General features: G+C 38.2%; 1 long non-coding RNA gene across 1 annotated transcript in view; it reads right to left on the reverse strand.

Moving 5' to 3' along the window:
* Positions 1–17,490, reverse strand: part of LOC141278354 (uncharacterized) — a 411,822-nt gene that overhangs the window by 255,294 nt on the left and 139,038 nt on the right. The window contains exon 5 of the long non-coding RNA XR_012330939.1: positions 17,260–17,371. This is a non-coding gene — a long non-coding RNA (uncharacterized lncRNA). The remainder of the gene's footprint in view (positions 1–17,259; positions 17,372–17,490) is intronic.

A 17,490-nucleotide genomic window follows, 5' to 3' on the forward strand; every position in this document is an offset into this window, starting at 1 on the left:
CCTATTACCATTTTCTTAATTGTTTTGGGTTTGTTTTTGTAGGTCTTTTCCTTCTCTTGTGTTTCCTGCCTAGAGAAGTTCCTTTAGCATTTGTTGTAATGCTGGTTTGGTGGTGCTGAATTCTCTTAGCTTTTGCTTGTCTGTAAAGGTTTTAATTTTTCCGTCGAATCTGAATGAGATACTTGCTGGGTAATCTTGGTTGTAGGTTTTTCCCTTTCATCACTTTAAATACATCCTGCCACTGCCTTCTGGCTTGCAGAGTTTCTGCTGAAAGATCAGCTGTTAACCTTATGGGGATTCCCTTGTATGTTATTTGTTGTTTTTCCCTTGCTGCTTTTAATATTTTTTCTTTGTATTTAATCTTTGATAGTTTGATTAATATGTGTCTTGGTGTGTTTCTCCTTGGATTTGTGCTATATGGGACTTTCTGTGCTTTCTGGACTTGACTGACAATTTCCTTTCCTTTATCAGGGAAGTTTTCAACTATAATCTCTTCAAATATTTCCTCAGTCCCTTTTTTTTTCTCTTCTTCTGGGACCCTTAAAATTCGAATGTTGGTGCATTTAATGTTGTCCCAGATGTCTCTGAGACTGTCCTCAATTCTTTTCATTCTTTTTTCATTATTCTGCTCTGCAGTAGTTATTTCCATTGTTTTATCTTCCAAGTCACTTATCCCTTCTTCTGCCTCAGTTATTCTGCTATTGATTCCTTCCAATTAATTTTTAATTTCATTTATTACGTCCTTCATCATTGTTTGTTTGCTCTTTAGTTTTTCTAGGTCCTTGTTATATGTTTCTTGTGTTTTCTCCATTCTATTTTCAAGAATTTGGATCATATTTACTATCATTACTCTGAATTCTTTTTCAGGTAGACTGCCTATTTCCTCATTTGTTTGGTCTGGTGGGATTTTAACTTGCTTTTTCATCTGCTGCGTATTTCTCTGTCTTCTCATTTTGCTTAACTTACTTTGTTTGGGGTCTCCAGTTTGCAGGCTGCCAGTTCATAGTTCACGTTGATTTTGGTGTCTGCCCCCAGTGGGTAAGGTTGGTTAAGGGGGTTTTGTAGGCTTCCTGGTGGAGGGGACTAGTGCCTGTGTTCTGGTTGGTGAGGTTGGATCTTGCCTTTCTGGTGGGCAGAACCACATCCAGTGGCGTGTTTTGGGGTGTCTGTGACCTTTTTATGATTTTAGGTAGCCTCTCTGCTAATGGGTGGGGTTGTGTTCTTGTCTTGCTAGTTGTTTGGCATAGGGTGTCCAGCACTGTAGCTCGCTGGTCGTTGAGTGAAGCTGGGTCTTAGCATTGAGATGGACATCTCTGGGAGAGCTGTCAATGTTTGATATTATCTGGGGCTGGGGGGTTTCTGGTTGACCAATGTCCTGAACTCAGCTCTCCCACCTCATAAGCTTAGGCCTCACACCTGGCCAGAGCACCAAGACCCTGTCAGCCACACGACTCAGAAAAAAAGGGAGGCATGGCACGGGGTTATCAGCTCGGTGCTTTGTGACCAGCTGGAGGGGTGGGAGGGAGGGAGACGCAAGAGGGAAGAGATATGGGAACATATGTATAACTGATTCACTTTGCTATAAAGCAGAAACTAACACACCATTGTAAAGCAATTATACCCCAATAAAGATGTTAAAAAAAAAAAGAAAAAATAAAGGAAAAAAGGAGAAAAGAAAAGAAAGAAAGAAAAAGTAAAATAGTTATTAAAATAAAATAATTATTATTAAATATAAAAAATTAAAAAGAAAAAAGAAAAATAAATGGAAGGAAAGAAAGAAGAGAGCAACCAAACCAAAAAACAAATCCACCAATGATAACAAGTGCTAAACTCTATACTTTAAAAAAAAAAAAAAAAAAAATGGCCAGACAGAACCCTAGGACAAATGTAAAAGCAAAGCTATACAGGCAAAATCACACAAGGAAGCATACACATACACACTCACAATAAAAGAAAAAGGAAAAAAATATATATATATATATTTTTTTTAAAAAAAGGAAGTGGGCAACCAAATCAGTAAACAATGCTACCAGTGACAATAAGCTGTAAATACTAAACTAAGATCAACATAAAACCAGAAACGAATTAGAAGCAGAAAGCAAACCCCAATTCTACAGTTGCTCCCAAAGTCCACCGCCTCAATTTTGGGATGATGCATTCATTGTCTGTTCAGGTATTCCACAGATGCAGGGTACATCAAGTTGATTGTGGAGATTTAATCCTCTGCTCCTGAGGCTGCTGGGAGAGATTTCCCTTTCTCTTCTTTGTTCACACAGCTCCTGGGGTTCAGCTTTGGATTTGGTCCTGCCTCTGTGTGTAGGCTACCTGAGGGCATGTGTTCCCAGGCAGGCCAGGGTTAAAGTAGCAGCTGATTAGGGGGGCTCTGGCTCACTCAGGCTGGGGGCGGGTAGGAGAGAGGGGTACGGAATGCAGGGCGAGCACAGGGCGAGCCTCTGTGGTGGCAGAGGCCATCGTGACGTTGCAACAGCCTGAGGTGCACTGTGTGTTCTCCCGGGGGAGTTGTCCTTGGATCATGGGACCCTGGCAGTGGCAGGCTGTACAGGCTCCTGTGAGGGGAGGTGTGGATAGTGACCTGTGCTTGCACACAGGCTTTTTGCTGGTTGCAGCAGCAGCCTTAGCATTTCATGCCCCTCTCTGGTGTCTATGCTGATAGCCGCGGTTCGCACCCATCTCTGGAGCTCTTTTAGGTGGTGCACTGAATCCCCTTGCCTTGCACACCCTGAAACAGTGGTCTCTTGCCTCTTAGACAGTTCCAGACTTTTTCCCGGACTCCCTCCTGGCTAGCTGTGGAGCACTAGCCCCCTCAGGCTGTGTTCACGCAGCCAACCCCAGTCCTCTCCCTGGGATTTGACCTCCGAAGCCCAAGCCTCAGCTCCCAGCCCCTGCCCGCCCCAGTAGGTGAGCAGACAAGCCTCAGGCTGGTGAGTGGTGGTCGGCAGCAATCTTCTGTGCAGGAATCTCTCTGCTTTGCCCTCTGCACCCCTCTTGCTGTGCTCTCCTCCGTGGCTCTGAAGCTTTCCCCTGCCCACCCCCCGTCTCCACCAGTGAAGGGGCTTCCTAGTGTGTGGAAACTTTTCCTCCTTCACAGCTCCCTCCCAGAGGTGCAAGTCCTGTCCCTATTCTTTTTTCTCTGTTTTTCCTTTTTTCTTTTACCCTACACAGGTACATGGGGAATTTCTTGCCTTTTGGGAAGTCTGAGATCTTCTGCCAGAGTTCAGTAGGTGTGCTGTAGGAGTTGTTCCACATGTAGATGTATTTTTGATGTATCTGTGGTGAGGAAGGTGATCTCCACATCTTACTCCTCTGCCAACTTGAAGGTTCCCCCAACTTTTTCTTTTTAAAAAGAAAAGTTTGGGTACCCCTCTGTAGCTGATGCAGTGAATGATTTCTAGAAGTATCCTACAGCATCTTTGCATCATTTGATCAAGATTCAAAATTCTGGGCAGGAGTATGCAATTAGCTAAGCTAATTCACATTTCTATGCCCTGGTTCTCGCAGGTGAGGTAAGAGACAGTCTGATCCTTTTAGTTTTAGTTCTAGAGCATGTTAGTACAACCTTGCACCAAAGCTACTTGAAATGCAAATTCCTCCTCTAAAGGAAAAAGGGGGTGAAGACTATAGAGGTACTTTTTTGAAAAGCCAATATTCACTATACTTAGACATGACAGTAAGAAAATCTTTTCTCCATTTTACACATAGATCATTTTATAATAATCTTCCAAAGCTATGCCATTTATTTATTTACTTGTTTATTTATTTATTTGTTTGTTTATTTATCTTGTTCTTTGTCAGTTTAACTTGCTCATTGGCATCAATGACTAACATATAGGTCTCATAAGAACCAGAATTTGTCTCTCTGGTTCAATGCATTTAGACCAGATACTGGTAAATCAACACTTAGTTTATCAATATCTATTTGATGAACTACTTGACTGATCAATAAAAGGACATTGTAATGTGTGGAAAATACTACTTCCCCAATTTCTTTGCCCAACTGAATCCTTCTGAGTCACTTCTGACACAACTCTGTGGGGTATTTTCAACCTCAAATAACTGTTATGACATAGAAGCCTTGACTAAATCGATGGAGAGCTTCCCACTGTGTTTTCACAGACTCAGCAGGTTTATCTCTACAGTCCCGTGTAGAAAGTGTATTTTTTACCTACTTTCTCTAATGGTCAGTGTGCTAGAGTTAACAATGAACTTGTGATGTTAAAGAATCAAGTGTGAAACAGATGCTTCCTCCTGGTCCCTCTGAAATTGTTTTAAGTTTCAAAAAGACGTTTTCTAAATACCAATGGAATTTGAAAGATAAATGTAAACTGGACTTCTTAGAGTAGCTTTCACAGTGAGAAGCTTCTAACAACTAATTCTGAAGAAAGAGTCAACAGTAAAGATTTGAAAGGAGTAATGAGAGTTATTATGGCAAAAAATGTCAGAAAGGTATTCAGTGTTTTTTTGTTTGTTTGTGGGTGGACCTGGGGAAGATAAGTAGATGTCAAGATTTAGGTTTAGGGTCCAATAATTCTGGGTGATGCTTTCTGTCTAAAACCCTTTTGTCTTTTAACACCCAGTTCTAGGTTCAGGTACGTAAAAGGCTTACCTGAACTTCCACAAGGTGGCCTCCCTTCTATGTCTCCATTACATGCTACTTTATTTGAAAATTTACCATATTTTTTTTACACTTAGTTTATTTTCTATATTTCTCTACTCAGATGCTATCATTCCAAATTCAGAAGCCCCATCTTATTGTTCTTTGTGCCCTCAGAACCTAGCTCAACATTGTACAGCACATACAGTTCAATATATTTTTCTTGAAATATTAATTGGTCTAAGATAAATATTGTCATGTAACTTGCTGAAAAATCAATGATAAGCCGGACTTCTGGGTTATATGAAGAAAGGTAATATGTTAAAATAAGAAAACAATTTCTACCCCAGAACCCATAATGAAATTCCCTCTCATCTGTTAAGTAGTAAATATTATGAAGTTTAAAAAAAAATCAGCAGTATGTAAATAATCAGCAAGGAGCATCTCCTGAATATGAAAATAAAGTTCAGAGACAATAAGATAATTATTACCTTTCCGCTTTTAAAGAGTTAAGAGAGAAGGTGAGCAAATAGATGTAGTCAGGCAACAGGAAAAAGAAAAAAGGAGGGACAGGGAATTAGAAGTACAGAACAAGATACAGTTTCTCATCTTTGCCAGTCTACCTCGGATGACTTGGAAAAAAATGGATGAAGACAGAAAATCCCAGTGATACCTTGTTTCTGCCATGGCACTTTTAGATCCATTTTAATGAGGCTTTCAGAGTTTCCCAGAAAATAAACTCTGTCCCTCTCAGGGTTCCTATATTTTCCAGATGCTTCTGGACAGCTAATAATTTCTGCAAAGACTTTGGCCATTAGTAATTTCCAGACATCACAGCCTTTACTAACAGAAAGCACTGGAAAATAATTCCTCTCATCTTTACAGACATTAGCTTTAGCTATCTATAGTAGGGCCCTTTTGCAGAAGAAGTGGAGTAGAGAAATCTTTTGCTAGATACTAAAAAAAAATTCTTTTTTATGTTTTCCCTTCTTTTGAAGGGATGCTTGCTTGCTTGCAAACTAACTCAATCAACCTTCTTCCCCATTACTCAATGAAAGGGCAAAAGCTTTATAGGGGAAAAAAAAATAGGCTTCATGAACAGCTAATGTTCCACAAGCATTCAGCATAATGTGAAAGCATTGAATTATCTTCTAAAATAATATAATTTTTAATTAAGAAAACAAATGTAAAGAAGAAAAATTATTCATAATATAAAAGCCTTTTCATATAACTTTTATATGTTATCCTTGCTCCATTCTCAGAGAAATATTTTTTTAATTTACATAGTAGTTCCTGAATATTGTGTATCCCTTGTTAAATGTCATATTGAGGAAAAGTATATAGTTTAAAAGTGAACATTTCCATTAACCCCAGGCCCCAATGTCCTGGGTCCTGTAGTGAAGACAGCATTAAGTAGAGTTCCCTTCTACTCTTTGGTGGACTTAAGGCATGAGGGAAAACTAAATTCTTGTTTTAATCTATTGAGATCTCTAGTTTGTTGATCTGCAAAGTGTAATCTAGCCTACTGTTTTAGATATGAGAGTTATATCTCTCATAAAATAAAATAGTATTCTTTTATTTTATAACATATTATTCAAGTTTATGCTACTATGGACAAAGATTGTCACCTGTCATATCAGTAAACAAAGGATGTTGGGGCCATAAAGCCATCCTGCCCTACCTCAGATGGTACATCTTGAGGGGATTCAGGATGGAGAAAACAGGATATTGGCCCTAGATACCTAAAGTGCATATGAAAGAAATGATTTCAGTGAGCCCAGACTCTTTCATCTTACCATATACAGAAAAGGGCTAAATTCAGTAAGCTGAGATGTCTGTTTTTCTTTAATTAACAGTCCTGGTTTCTTTTGCAAAAACTCCTACATATCCTGGCTCTTCTCTTACTTCTTTGGAACAGTCCCTTAGAGCTATCTAAGAGACTGTTTCCCAGGCTTAAGTCCTCAGTATGTCCACCAAATAATAAAAAATAATTCTCAACTAGGTTGTGCACTTTTTTCCAGTTGACACTACTTTGTATTTTTTCTATAACTTGCTCTTTTTTTTAACTTGGAAAATCACTGTTGTTAGTCCACATTAATCCACTTTATTCTTTTCAACAGATTTATGATATTTTACAAAATTAATGTAACATAACTGATTTATCAAATTGGTTGAAAGAACATAAAATGTTGCAGAAGAGGACTCCATATGGACTCAAGCTTCCATAAAGAATAAAAGTGAATGAAAAGAGCAGAAATAAGGAAGATGGTGAATTCAGAAACAAGTCTAGGGTAAAATGAAGATCAAAAGTGGAACAGATAAGACATATGAGGTAAGTTTGCTAAAATGTAAATTATTAAGAAAGAAACATAGACAAAAGCAAGGGAGAGCTACTAATCACCTATGGACAAACCATTATGAGGGAAGTTGTCTTTCTGAAATTTATATTTATTATAGAACCAAGAATACTACCTGATACATTCACCTATTTAGCGTTTAAAATGTGCTTGTAGAGTAATGATAATAATAAAAATAAAAATAATTCCTATCACTTATTGGAAATTTAATATGTGCCAGACAGTGTGCTCTGTGCAAAGTACTTGTACTAAACCTTGAAAAGGTCCCTCCAGCAAATTTTCATTCAATTTATTCACTTAGTAAACACTTTCTAGATTCCTCTTTTTTTCACAACCACACATAATCCAGCAGTGAGTTCTACGGTCTCTACTTTCAAAACATATCCCAAATCTGACCATCTCTCATCCCTTTTACAGCTCCCCTCTAATCCAAGCCACCTTCATTTTTAGGAACAAGATAATAGCCTTCTAACTAGTTTCCCTGCTTCCACAGTTCTTCATCCAGCAACAAAATGGTTTCAGCATGTAAAGCAGATCGTATCACCCCTCTTATTCAAATAATCCTCATAGATTCTCAGTCAGGAACTGTGACTATAACAAAGTATTACTCAGAGGGAAAATGAGGAAGAAGATGATGCTCAGGAAACACCTCAAAAATTAGTCGCAAAATCCTAAAAGTCAGGTTGTCCCATGAAGAATGATGGAACTGCTGATGCAGCTCACTAGATACAAGGAGTCAAACACAGCAACACCAGCTGTTGGGATTTGGGGGAAGCTGTGACATGGGTGCTTGAACTCTGCCTGCACTCAAGTGTTACTACTTGCCATAGGTAGCCACCCAGGTAACCCTAGCCTCAAAGGGCTAATGAAAAAGCGCCTGCCACAGGACACGAGACGGTTCAATTAACAGCAAGAGAATCACATAGGTGACAGAGAGGGAAGACTTCAGGAGGCTCATCAGAGGACTACAGCAGAGGGAGACAGCAGTAGATCAGAGAGTTGCTGAGAAATATATTAAGTTGATCAGCCAGCAGCACTAATGGAGGGTCAGAAGGAACTGATAGTGAGTTACTCGCAGGCCCTGTGCACAGCTGCTAGCAGCAGGAAGAGCTGGCAGGGTGAGGGGAAGGGGCAGCTAATCAAACTGTCTAACGTGCTGACTAGACAAGCGGTGGGATCAGACAGCAGGGGTAGGAGATTCAACTGCCGGAGGATCAGAAGAATGGGAAAGGCAAAGACAGAACAAGGTCAGTCAGGGGTCTGAGTAAAAGGAGTAGCTGATTGGGTGGCAGTCTGATCGGCCAGCTGTGACAGCTCATCTCACAGGAAAGGGAGCCAACTGTAGGAGGAGCTGGGAGGACTGAGGGGACAGAACAATCGTTAGAGCCCAGGAATCTCAGAGTCAGAAGAGCTCATGAGAGCTGACAGCAGCTCCGCCAAGCTGGGGGTGGGGTTGTTTGTGAGTTTGCAGCCTGTGCCTTTGGTCAAGGGTTTATTTTTCACACCACAAGCAGAGCATGCTGCTCAGCTGCTTTCTCCACTCTCGCAAGGCTCAGGGGACTGTGATTTGAAGTCTCCTTGACAAAGTAGGGCAGTGGCCAAGTCTCAGCTCCTGTCAATACAGCAGCCTGGACCAGGAGCTGAGGCCTGCACTTGGAACCCTGGCCAGCCTGACTCACCAGGGCAGATAAATACACAAACACTCCTTTTCTTCTTCCCTCCCTCCCTCCTCTTTCTTTCTTTTCTTTCTTCCTTCCTTCCTTCCTTCCTTCTTCTTTCTTTCTTTCATTTTAACATAATACACACATTATTGGAAAAGTTGCACAAAGGATTCTAAATGTAAAGGTTTAGGTCAAAATACGACATATCCTTAAATAAATAAATAAATAAAATATTGCACCATAGCTTAACTAGAGCTGAATCACCATCACGGAAGGAACCTCTGGAATACAGAAATAAATCTGAAATTTGATATAAAAAAATACGACATATCTTAAATGTGTCAGAAATGTCGGTTCCATGTTCTTTAAACTTCAGGCATAGTCACTCCCCACACTTAAGCATTATGTTCTTTTTTCACAGAATCAAACCACTGTAAGTATTTTTTTTTCTGTTAGAACACACAGTCAGAAACACACACAACCTTAAAACTGCTTTATACAATGGATTTTTTTAAAAATAGAAAATATATATAAAGCTTGAAAAACAAATTATTTCCTTATTTTTCTTTCTGTTGATGGCTTTCTGACTTTCTTCTAATATGAGTCTATCACCATCAAACCCATCCTAAATATTCAGAAAGCTAGCTGCCTTCCTCTAACCTGTATTTTTCTTATTTGTGACAACTTGAGAATTCGAATGCACGTAATAATAACAATAATATCTACCTTTTTTGAGTGCCCAGTTGGAAAAATGATAGGAGATTAAAAACTATTCATATCCCCACTTTTACTTAACTTCACAAGGTTAAGAAGTTTAACCAAAGTTACACACTAGTAAGTTGGTAAGCTGAAACTTAACTGCTACCCACTCACCTACTGTGTCACACAGCCTTTGTGTTTCCAACAAAATTAAAAGATGTTGGATAAAAACTTGCATAAGATTTTACTATTCTTCTCACTTTTATTATCTTCAAGAAATAGACTACAGGAAGCTTTTTGCCAAGGCTTAAAGTTTCTGTACATTATGAAAAATAGTCTGCATACATTTAGAATGTATTGGGTGACATTCTCACAAGAAGTGAGATTGCTATATTTGGAAGGTGTTACAGCAGGTGTGAATTAAAAATGTCCTTATCATATCACTTTTGACCTCCTCTATCATCTGGATAAGAATCTGACCAAGAAATAAATTAAAAATGTGATTTTAATGTATGAAGTAATTTATTCAATATTAACTGGTCTTGAAACTGTAATAATTAAAACAATGTGGTCCTACAACAAGAATAGACAGGTTGATTAATGAAACAAAATAGAAAATTTAGATTCAAGTAAGTATAAGATTTAAATTAGTATAAAGGTGACACTTCAGATTGCCAAGGGAAAGATGAACTTGCTAATGGTTCTAGGTTAATTTTCTGACTATTAAAAAAACAGTAAGATCCTTGTGTCAAAAAAAAAATACCAAAGTGAATTCAAGATAGATTTAAATTTAAAATTGGTAGAGTCTATGTTGGAACATACTTTAGCCAATATGTACGAGAATTTTTATAACATGCTTGGTTTTTCACTCAACACTTTTACTTTCAGTGGATGTCCATCACATCATTGTTTATTCTAACAAAACAGAAAGATTAATGATAACATCATATCAAACAACAGGGGAATCACATAAATAAAATATAGTGTACACTTATAAAAATGGGCTACACTTATAATTACTAATAGTTTGTGCTGTAAGACATATTACTTTTGTAACTAGAAAACAAATAAAACCAATATTTTAATGAAATATACAAAATATATAAAATATATATATACAGGTAAGCTACTATAAACTCCTTGAAGCCAGAAAGGGCACTTTTGGTGTTAGTGCCAGTTTTATTCCAAGAGAGGCCTAGAGTGGTTAACACTGTAACTCATATTCAGTAGGCACATAATAAGTATGTGATTATGTCAATTATCACTGTCCTAAAATCATTCCATAATTTCCCAAAGTTAATTTTAAAATGTCTTTGTATCATCATGATCCTCTTTGAAGATGCCTAGGTAAATGCTTTCCCCCACCAGTTGTTATTTAAGCCTTAATACACCATATAATTTTTATATATTATATTATGTACTGGTTCCAGTCCAACTATAAACCAATGAGTCAGAATGACTAAGGAAAAGTAAGAAACACAGGGCAATTCTTTCATCTTTCCAATGTCTCTCTTCCCCAACAAATGGGGTCCAATGAGAATTTCTTCCCATGTGGACTTTTGAAGGATCTGTTACTATTGCAAGCATAGCTGTAAATGAACATCAGCCTCAGTATTATTCTATTCCATCATACATGAGTTTTTCAAAGAAGTAATACATTTTATCTGCCTGCCCTCTCTAGGTGATAGAGAGGAAGAAGAAATAATCATTCCTTACTGGTTACATGACATGAATCATAATGATTATTTTGGACAATGCTTCAAAATTCAAGACATTATACATGAGTCATACTTTGGAGATCTTGAACAACAACAACAAAACAAGAATCCTGAGCATTGGTCTAAAGAACACATTGATTTAATTGTTTTGAAACATGAATAATATCACTAATTAGTAACTCACAAGCAAGCTGGAGGAAACATAGTCAAACTCATTTAATTAAGTATAAGCAGCATGCCCATTTCTAAGGAATATTGATCATTAGAAGTGATATGTTTTGATAATCTAACCTTGGGTATATTTACTCAGGAGACAGTTAATTTCAAACAGTATAATGGCGTCTTTAAAGAGGGGAGGCCACTGTCAGTATGGCAGATACTTTCAGTTAATGTTTGCTTGTTCTGTCATTGCTATTATTTTTCACTATTGAGGATGGAATGGTATGGAGGAAATTCATGCATTTATAATACTGATGGTTTAGGAAAATAACACAAGGACATGGAATAACTGATTCTGGGACTGAATCCAAATTCTCATTAAACTAAAGGGGCTAACCTATTAGATGTATAATACACAAATTTATAGTGAAGTTAATGGAGGAATATCTAGAGCAGGAGTAGCAGACTCAAATACTTACAGGCTAGGAAAGTATCGTAAATGTGCATGTTGGCTTGCAATCATTATAGAATGGTAAAGAGTATTAGAACTTACTTAAACCTTCAAAATTCAATTAAAATAACAGTGTCTGGGGGTGCAGGCCAGGGGTGGGGGGTTGGGACACGAAAGGCCATTTCCATATAGCAGTCCAGAGATTGCTATTTCTCATGTGGCAAACTAGTGTATATAAATACATCCTCAAAATGAGGGACCCAAATCCTGGAATCCCTGTGTGATAACCAAGTCTGTGACCAGTTAATTTGTTCTTTACTCAAGAGGCTGGGTATTTTGTCACTTGCTGAGAAAGGGGTGGCAGGGGGGAAATACAGTCATAATTCCCCAGAAGATGATAGTTTAAGGAGTTTATAAACTAATATATATTAAATGGCAATTAATTATGATAAGTGCTGGAATAAATGGAAGTACAGAGAAAAGGGGCATCTACTGAAAATAGGGTTAGTGATATCTAGCTTCGAGTCATTAAGGGTAAACAGGAATTACTCAGCAATGAATGTGAGAAGGACCTCCCAGGCAGGAAAACAGCATATTACACATATTAGTGATTAGCCTTCCTTATCTTTCCCTTCCATTCTTCATCTCTCAATCAACAGTAGTTACATATATAAATAAACTAGATAGATAGAGAATCACTCAATAAATAGTCATTATTATTACAGTGGGACAGTATAAATTGATGTCTGAAATTAGTCAGACCTGGGTTCAATCCCTTTGGAGGCACCTGGAGCTGGATTCAAATTCTGCTTTCTGAGTTTATTAGCTGTGTGACCTAGATTATGTCACTATAACTCACCAGGCATGTTTCCTTATCTGTGTAGTGAAGATAATAATCCTAACCTGCTTTGCTATCATATGGATTAAATGAAATAATGCACATAAAACCCAGCTCCTACTACATAAAAAGTATATAAATTTTTTAAAAGTTTAATTGTCAAGGAAAATAAAACTCAATATCCAGAGTTAAGCAAAAGAAAGAAAGAAAACTGAGAGTAACTGAAGTGATACTAATTCATCCACATCGTTACTCTGGATCAAATTTGGTAATAGTTATTTCTTTCTCCCTAGAAAGTCTTTGGCGCTCAGATGTGACTCACAGATGCCAGCACTGGGACTCAGGAGAGGGCTTCGGGAGAGGAATATTGGTGAGTTGCTAGCAAGAGCCTGAGGGAGAGTGTTCCTGAGTTTCAGTGAGATTTGAGTTCACAAACAGAGCCAGCTGTTTCCTTGCTGCGGTTTTCATTTACTAAATGTGGGCTGAGATGATAAGATGCCGGGGTCTGTGACGCTCAGGGAAGGTGGGCCTGCCGTGGATGACGGGACCCCCCCAGTCACCTTCCCCACCAGCCTTCCCAGCCGTCCCGGAGCCGTTCCTTATCACCTGCACTATGTCTCCCACATGGGCATTTTTTCTGTTGCATCATTTAAAATTAGAGCCTTGAATTTTTCCTCATGGATGAATGATTCAGAATACCACAGTTGTTTTTTTATTTTTAATTTCTTTATTATAGATTACTTTCCATCAGGGCCACTTACAAGAACTTGAGGAAATTTTTAAAATCTGAAATGTAGAAAACTTTCTGGGCAACCAACTTATGTTTATTTTTCAGGTAGCTTAAGTTAGGAATGCCAATCTGAGCCCTCTAGGTAACGCTTACCTTTCCTAGAGTGTGGCCACTCTTTAAATCTAAAAGCCAAATACTATGCATACAGTGTTCAACAAATGATATTCTGTGCTAATTATCATGGAATCCAAAGGGTTTCTTTGCTTCCTATCCTCTACATCCAGAAAACTAACTGTGCAAACCATGTGATAAAACAAATGATTCATTCATTCTTGTTGAATTGGGGCTAGTAATAAAAATGGGAAGAAAAATCATGCTACCCATATAAGCTCATATCTAACTGAGAACTCTAGCATTTTTTCACATGCCTAGAACACAATGGCATCTTTAATTCTTCTGTAAGTAGTAGAAAAATACTACTTATAAATAGTATAATAGTGTTTATATGAGGAGATCAAAAAACCAAAGACTAGAAAAAAGACTTACATTTATATCCCAACTCTGTTACTACAATATGGCCCTGGGTATGTATTTGAACTTTATGGATACTCATTTATCAAATGTTTATTGAGTACATATCATGCTCCAGATCTTGATCTAAGTACTGCCCTTACCTGTTACTCTCAAAAATGGGCATAAAAATTACAAGGTCACGTACAGTTCACTAAGACAACATAACTGTGTATTTTAATTTGGAAAATTATATAGAAAATGATAAATTTGTCAATACATTCATTTTAGCTGTCTTATTTTCTGAACTGTGTGCATTGCAAGGCAAAAACTGTCTCCTACCTTATGAAAGATGAATATGGTACGGTTATTTTGTGAAGCCTCCTTTTGTAGCCATGAATCAGGTACAAGAGCTAACCTCACCAACTGGATGAACTGACCCTAGAGCCACATGAACCAGGAGGGATTCCGCTGTTCCAGTGGTAAATGTAGGGGGACTGGCTTCCCAAGGAATCAGTGACAGCCATGTGGCTGGCAATGCAGAGTGTGCTGAGCTTGGGGACCAGTATGACAAGCTTCAGGGACCAGGATTTCATGACCACAGTGCTCCCGCAGATCTGCACTGACCCAGGACATACAGTCCCAAACCTTATTCTTCAGCCTCCTCAGTAATTCCCTAAGCTCTTTAATGTCCTTTCAGTTCCTTTCAGTGCATTTGCTTTCTGTGTTAAGCAGCTATAGATGGTTTCTGCTGCTGCTGCAACCCTAGTTGATATAAAGGGAGTAGTTAAGTCTTCGATGGTTTTAAAATACCCTTACACCTATGGAAGATGTCACGCAGGTACTACGCTGGACCAAGGAGGAAACAATAAAAGAGCTCTTCTCTCCCCTCAGGGATTTTCTGGCCTCTCCTCAACTACAATGGACAGTACTATTCTGATCTCTGATCCTTTTATGGTGAGCATGAAGCAAGTTCAGGAGACAGAAGAGTGTGCTGGACAGCACACACTAATGTGTTTTCTGAAGAAAACAGTATCTATGAGATGCCCCATGAAACAAACAACTTCAATCAGATAACTTTAGAAAATGCTGCATACCGTATCTTCTTCTGGAAGTACGCAAAACAAAAAGAATCTCTATAAAGGGATGTGGTAAAAAGATATTTGTAACTTTGTACCTTGTACCCAGACTTCTTTTGGGTACACTTATGGAAGCTTATTTTCCAAAACACCAATAACATTCTGCTACACAGCATTCTGTTGAATACAGTTTTAGATATAAGTCTAAAAGTCATCTTAACTAGTTACTTTGGAGGAGATAATCCTAAAGGGATGCTATGCATGGTAGCAGAAGAAGAGCATGGAGATGGGATGCATATCACATGTAACTGAGGTCATCAAGGCATGTCTCTGGTTAATAACCCCTTTTTCCCAGGGCTGTAGTAAGGAGTCACTGAAATAATGTATACAAAACTCTTAACACATTGTCTAGCACACAGAGGAAAATTTGTGTTGTTATTATAAAAATTACATGAGAAGTATTAAAATTTAAATAATGATTGAAAATGCCCTAGTAGAAGCTCTACTATCTATTAGGTGGTTAATAAACAGTAACAAGTTAGGTTACCTTTCCCTCATTGATAAAAGCAAATTTGACCAAAGAAGATAGCTACAGTTGTACAATCTCCTTACTAGACTGTGAACTCAGGGAGGATTGGGGCTGTGTCTGCTTCTAGTTAGCCTATTCCCCCCAACAGAGCATCTAAAACATAATGTGTACTATTTTTTGTACATTGTTGATTAAATGTCCCTCTGTCTTTATTAACTTCACAGAGCATAGAATCAAGATTCTTCGTTATTTGCTCTGTAGAAATAGCGTCAAAACAAATATCATAAAATCTCATTATCTAGAATTTACTATGTTACTCAGCCAGGTTCTAAATACATTTATCAATCCAAACTTTCACCGATTAGCAAAAGACAAAGAAATGGGAATATCTTATTTCTGATTGAGTTAAAGTAACACATATTGGCATCTCAACAAAGGTGGAGATTGAAAACTCGATTCTGAAACATTCAAGGACTTTCCCATTAAGCAATGTTCCACTCTCAAATCCATAAATACCAAATTGCTATTGACGGCAGGGCAGAACAGCCTAACCAATTACACAGAATTACTTTTCAGTATGTGGATTACAACCGCACAGAAAACAGCAATTGATCAAAGATGCTGGCTTCTAGGGCTAAGGGAAAGCAGCAGCACAGACAATAGATTCAAGACAAAAATCCAAAGTATTTGTTTGATGGTTCACATTTGGCAGAATTCCAGATTGAATTTTTCTTATTTGGACTCTTCAATATTTCGCGAGGATAAGATCAGCTATGATTCTTAGTTTATAGTTATCAGAACTCTCTTAACCTCACTTTCCTCATCATTCCTTCAAGTAGTTATTATGGAATGATTTTTCTCAAAGAAAAATACCTAAGAATTTCTGCTCTTTTTAATATAATTCAGTACTTCCCCATTGGTCTCAGAAAAGTGATCCAAATTATTCATTTGATCTGTAAGGCCCCAAGGAGCCAGAGACCATCTGTAATAGTCAGGTTAGGCTATGGTGTGCTACAGTAAAAAACAACCCCAAAATGTCAGTGGCCTAACATAGCAAATTATTATTTTTTATTTACTCGAAGTCTGCAAATTATTCGTCCCTCCAGATCACTTGTCCTCCAGACAGTGAGTTACATCCGGGCCGTTTAGCTTTGGAGGCTTTGCCATATCAATACAAGGTGTCCTCATTCATCACAGGATGGGAAGAGGAACGAGGTAATTTTGCATGGACTTTAATCCCTCAGCACAAATGTGACATTATTCATACAGCTCACCCAACCGAAAGGGAGGAGGGGTATGGAACATGTGAGTAAATGAACATTTGACGAGCACCACTGTCCCTTCCTCACCTCCTTACCTGTCCATCCTTACCTGTATCACTCTTCTACCTGCACTGAGCTCTCAGCTATACACAGTTTCTTCAATAGGCCACACTCCCTCCTCCCACAGGGCATGTGCATGCCTTTTACCTTTGCGGAGAATACTCTTTCCTCTCCTACTCCCTTTCCCTCTCCCCCAACCCTTCTACCTAGTTGGTTTTCATTTTCTTGCAATCTCAGCTAAGCATAACCTTCTCAGAGAACTCTTCCTCAAACTCTTCCCCTCCCACAAGTACCATTATAGGAATGTTCTCTTTGGAAAATTTATTATACTTTGCAGATTTGTGTTCCTCATTGTGAATATTTGACCAAGTCTTTCCTATATCAGTAGAATGGAGACTGTAAGAGATCATGAACTATACTGATTTTTTTTTATCAGCATTGTATCCCCAGCACGTAAAAAATAATTGGCACGTAACATGAATTCAATAAATATTTGTTAAATGAATAAATAAATAATGAAGAATTTGATGTGCAGAGAAATTATAACATATGACCAAAGGCACAACTAATTAGTGATAAAGCCAAGACTCATACCTGGGTCTTCTGACTCTGAATCCCATTCTCTTTTTGCTGCTCCCCAATAGGCTAAATTTGGAAATGGGCAGTTTCTTGGAAGGATAGCACTGGAGACATCTCAGAGACTTTACTGTCAGAAAGAAAAAAAAGAGACATATTTTCACCATCTGCTTTCACAGAGCCCACAGTTTGGGGGCCCTAGAAATTTCTGGGTATGTAAGTTAATTACAAAGCAACCTCTGTCAACTT

The sequence above is a fragment of the Tursiops truncatus genome, chromosome 3 (genome assembly GCF_011762595.2).
Source record: "Tursiops truncatus isolate mTurTru1 chromosome 3, mTurTru1.mat.Y, whole genome shotgun sequence".
NCBI lineage: Eukaryota > Metazoa > Chordata > Mammalia > Artiodactyla > Delphinidae > Tursiops > Tursiops truncatus.